Source organism: Octopus bimaculoides, chromosome 6, assembly GCF_046866305.1.
Source record: "Octopus bimaculoides isolate indiv1 chromosome 6, ASM4686630v1, whole genome shotgun sequence".
NCBI lineage: Eukaryota > Metazoa > Mollusca > Cephalopoda > Octopoda > Octopodidae > Octopus > Octopus bimaculoides.
In genome coordinates, this window is record NC_142933.1 from 35600539 (window position 1) to 35606268 (window position 5730).

The 5730-nt window shown below is 32.7% G+C and overlaps 1 protein-coding gene across 2 annotated transcripts in view; it reads right to left on the reverse strand.

The window, feature by feature from the left end:
• The window catches only part of LOC106879552 (uncharacterized), a 72109-nt gene extending 66674 nt beyond the window's left edge, over positions 1-5435 (reverse strand). Inside the window, exon 1 of one of the 2 annotated variants that reach the window (XM_089353748.1) lies at positions 5394-5435. The gene's annotated coding sequence lies outside the window, so the exon portion shown is untranslated. Of the gene's footprint in view, positions 1-5142; positions 5319-5393 lie in introns of those variants that run through there. The other variant, XM_052968908.2, reaches the window with a different exon arrangement.
• Positions 5436-5730: the final 295 nt, after the last annotated feature.

Sequence of the window (5730 nt, forward strand, 5' to 3'; positions counted from 1 at the left end):
TATATATATATATATAATATATATATGATATATATTATATATATATATGTATATATATATATGTATATATATATATATATATGTATATATATATATGTATATATATATATATATATGTATATATATATATATATATGTATATATATATATATGTATATATATATATATATATATATATATGTATATATATATATATATGTATATATATATATATGTATATATATATATATATGTATATATATATATATATGTATATATATATATATATGTATATATATATATATGTATATATATATATGTTATATATATAATATATATATATGTATATATATATATATATGTATATATATATATATATGTATATATATATATATATGTATATATATATATATATGTATATATATATATATATGTATATATATATATATATGTATATATATATATATGTATATATATATATATATATATATATATATATATATGTATATATATATATATATATATGTATATATATATATATATATATATATATATATACTATATATATATATATATATATGTGTGTGTGTGTGTGTGTGTATATGTTTGAAGAACACAGAAGTGACATGCATAGGAACAAGAGACGCAGGAGGAAGACCCGAGCCACCTCTGACACCACACCGGATGTTACCTTCGTCTGTGGACACTGCTCACGGACCTGCCTTTCCCGCATCAGACTTGTCAGTCATGAACGTGCCTGCAGACGACGTGGACAACCTTCCTAATCTTCATTCGCGAAGCCAAGCCTGTATATATATATATATATATATATATATATATATATATATATATATATATATATATATATATACGTATGTATGTATATATATGTATGTATAAGTGTGTATATATATATATATATATATACACACACACCACATATGACATTGAGATGTAGTCATGGATGAATGACGAACAAATTTGCTTTGTAGTAATTAGTTTCAAAACTTTGATTGCCCGCTGTCAGCAGATCAGGTTGACCCATGCCTTGTAAGAGAAAGTGGGTCGAGGAAGACTGGGAAGAATCCTGTTGGAGAAACCATCCTAGTTATTCAAAGGGCCAGCTTTATGACACACTTGTTGATACAGATATTGTGTTAAGGATATATGCTGGTAGAAAAACTATGTTTCTTGTTTAGCCACCAATCAAATATGATAGAGTATTTATATGCTTATAAACATTCCATCTCTAACCACTGCATCTGTTCATGACCAAATCTATGACTACATCATCCAAACTGTCCTTTCTACGTTTATCACTGTAATGAGGTCTTAGCCAATTCAGTGATTGTTTAGATGTTGCTACATTCCTTCCAGGGTACATATTGACACTAGAGCAGGGGTTTTCAAACTTTTTGACTTGCGGACCCCTTTATATTTCAGGCTTTACCTTAGGGACCCCCTTATAAACGCTTATGAAATGGATACATAAATATTTGCTTAAAATAACATATATTTTTACATTTATTTATTTAACAGTATTTAACAAATAGGTTTATTGTCAATTAAAAGATTTCGATTAAAAAACATATACAAAATCAAATTGCCCATAAAAAGTATTTGCTGTCCACGGACCCCCTGTCTTGTCCTTGCGGACCCCCTGTGGTCCGCAGACCACAGGTTGAAAACCCCTGCACTAGAGTGTGTATCTCTACATTTGGATATACTTCTCTTTTCATCGCCATACAACCGGTGAGTGTATGGCAACATGAAAAGAGTCATCCCTAATGCTAGAGCATGGCCTTAAATGGTTTACTTAAACAAATTGACCCGGTACTTATTCAAGTTTGGCATATATTCTATTGGTCTTATTTGTTGAACTGCTAAGTTATAGGGGCATAAGAAAGCCATTACCACTTGTCAAGCAGTGATAGGGATAAACTCAAAGAGGCACGTACGCACACACACACACAACAAGCTTCTTTCATCTACCAAATCCAATTATAGGGCTTTGGTTGGCCTGCAGTTATAGTAGAAGATACTTTGCCTAAGGTGCCATGCAGAGGGACTGAACCTGAAATCATGTGTGTGTGTGTGTGTGTGTGTGTGTATATATATACACATACACTATTGTCGTTTAACCCCAAGATAGCGCTGACTGTGCAAGATTTTGATCAAGGTCGTTGAAGCCATGGCCATCATCTTATTTTCATTCCTTGAGCACCTGGTATTACACTGTCCAATGTGTCCTTTACTGTTTCAAAGGACACATTGAATACTGTAGGTCCAGTCAGATTTAATCTGACCGCTATTTCTAGTATGTTAAACAACCATTTAGAAGTTCCACTGTTAGTGGTGTGTCTGAATCTATGTATGGTCGAATGGTTACTTTCTGACCAACATGACTCGTGTTTCACCCTACTGTGTGGAATCTTGTGCAAGTGTCATTTTCTATAGCCTTGAGTCGACCTATATAATAGAATAAAAGCCCGTCAAATGGATTGTACCTGCAATTCAAATTGCAGAGTCTTGTCATTCACTGTCACACTGATTCTGTCTGGGAATTATGTTATGGGTACACGTGTCAGTAGAATGCTCAGCCGCTTACACACAAATTCAGTGAGCAGGTAATTCAGTTGATCGAAGAAATAAATACTCATTGTCGAAATCCACGGTAAAGCATCTATGTACATCTATCTGCATATGTCGTCTAAGAAACCGTAAGTCAGAAAAAAAAAAAACTGTTAAACGTATATTTGTCAACAGCATGGATTTTTCAATATTTATTGTATACATATTAAATGTAATCTATGTATACACATATATTTATTACAGAGTGTAATATATATTGGATACATTCATGTACACACACACATACATATATACTTCAAAATAATGTTTTTTTTTTTAATGTTTTCAGCAAGATGACGGTTAGAAACTTCCCAGCAATGTACAGATCTATCACCGTGTGTGTGTGTTCAGTTATATTTTCTATGCAATGTTGCAAATGAATAGTTAGATGTGTGTGAAGCACACACATGCACAGAACAGACTACAAAACAAGCATTATGCATGTACATTCACACACATACACAAATGACACACTATGCATATTGTGAGTGCGTATATATATATATATATATATATATATATATACATATATAATATATATATATATATATAATATATATATATATATATATATATATATATATAGACACACAAACATATATATATATATATAACGCGCGCGCGCATGTATAGAGTTAAACACTACATACACAGATTTATCTGGCTCACAGCATGGCCAGCACAATTCTAATAATATATTCACATGTGGAACTGGGTGTACAATATAGTGTGGGGGTGTTGTGAAATCTTTAATCGGCAGTGCTGGAGGCAATTTCAGTCATGACGGTAGGGGTATGAAGGTTTGGTTAAGTAAGCCATGCCTTCTGAGATGTCACCGTGGAAATGGCACAGTCACCCCATACATATATACATAAATTATATACATATATACTACAAACACACGCATATATTTACACACCATGAGAGCGGTTCTATATGGTTGCTCGGTCTGCGAGAAATAGCAGCTAAGTCCCCAACAAACCACATCCTACTGTCTTTCAAAAAAATATATACATATATAAATAAAATATAGTCTAGGATACGCCGTCTGGTAAAAAAGTAGGGATACTCATGGAAGCTACAATACCTCTGATTAATCAGAGCTGACCAGAGTTTAAACAAACAACGACATATGTATATACATCTTTATATATATATATATATATATATATATATATATATATATATATATAGTGTGTATGAACAAGCCTGGATTTACAAGGATACCGCACGCACATACAAATACAAACATAAATTCATTAGACAATCAAATATATACGGCACACACAATCATGTTACATATATATATATTAATATTCAAATACACATATGGTATTATAAATATATTTCGTTACATCTCAGATAAAATAATAAACATTGCTAGATCGACACATTATACATACACATGTACATATAGAGGCTTCATGTCAAGGTGCCCCTTGGGGAGAAAAGTGCTGTATATAGAAATGGAGTGTGTGTATATATATATATAAACGGATGTATGTATACGTTAACATATCGAGTGTATGTTCATGTGTGTTATTAGGGCTGTGTGTCCCTAGAAAAGTATGTCTACTCAATATGTTTAACTGTTGGTAGATCTAGGGCAACCGATGAATGAGTCAACGTAGACTAAAAAACAACACATTATATATATAGGCAATCTTTCATATATATATATATATATATATATATATATATATATATATATATATATATATATATATATATATATATATATATGAGAGGGGTGGTTAGTTGTGTGCGCTCCTAGTTATGTATTATTATTATTGCAGGAGTGAAGTTGCAGCCATGGCGATAATAGACGATCCCTTCAGGGTATTTCAATGCCGCGCACATTGCTACATTTACTTCACTAGAATATTATTTATTCGAAGCCGAATTTGCTTCATTCGTTTACTCGGAGTTTCTTCTTCCCGGTGATCAGTAATGAGTACCCAACAATACTGAGTACTTTCTTTTTTTTTTTTGCTTAATTGCATTTCAAACCAGTGAAACACAATAGACACATTCACATCTACCTATCTATCTATCTATCTATCTATCCACACACACACACAGAATATATATTATATACAACACAAATATAAAGAATCAGCAACTCGGAAGAGATCAAGACATCGTGCACACACACACACATATTGTGTTTGCGTTGTGTGTGTATGTACATATATATATATATATATATATATATATATATGTTTGTGTATAAATGTAACAACATAGCTTAAGATATTTCGCTGTGTGAACTCGTTTCAACCATTATACATCAGTAAAAAACATTATATTTACGTGTTTATATACACCTAAACATGTAAGCTGCAGACAAGAGTATATACAGGCGCAAGTATATATATATACATATATATATATATATATATATATATATATATATACATACACACACATATTTTGCAGTAGACAATGAGGGTCGGGTGAGAGACATTATTATGAAAGACAGCTCCTGGTTCGATGTCGGTAATTTCCTTGACAATATCTTTGCAAACCTACCTCTTTAATTCCGTCCAACATCCTATGTGAGAACGATAGAAATCCAGTGTCCAAAGCCATTGCAATGAGGAGCAGAAACTCTGAAGAAATCCAACATTGAGAAGAAATCCACCAAGGTCCGTTGTCACGCCGACCGAAGGGCAGAACCGGGGAGAGAGAAAGACACATAGATAGACAGAGGGGGAGAGAGAGACAGAGAGAGGGGAAAGAAAAGAAGAATGTTGACAAGTCGTTTGTATTGTGCTACTTACTTACAGCTGCCTTCCTCTCTCTACTCCTCTCACTATTCCTTTATTTTTTTCTTCTCTCTATTCCTCTTTCTACTCCTTACACCTTCTTCTTCAATCAACTCTCTCTCCCCTCCCTACATTTCTTATCTCTATATTGAAGTCGCTGGTAGTGGTAGTGGTGGTGTGATAGTTACACAATATTACTTTCCTCTCTCTATGTCTTAACCTCTCTCTCTATAGGTGTTATCGGCGGCGTTGGTGGAGCTGCTAGTTGCTCAATTACCCCCTCTCTCTATTATCTGTAGTGGCGATGGTGGTAGTGCTGACGCTTATAGTTACTCAATCCTCCCTCTTTCTC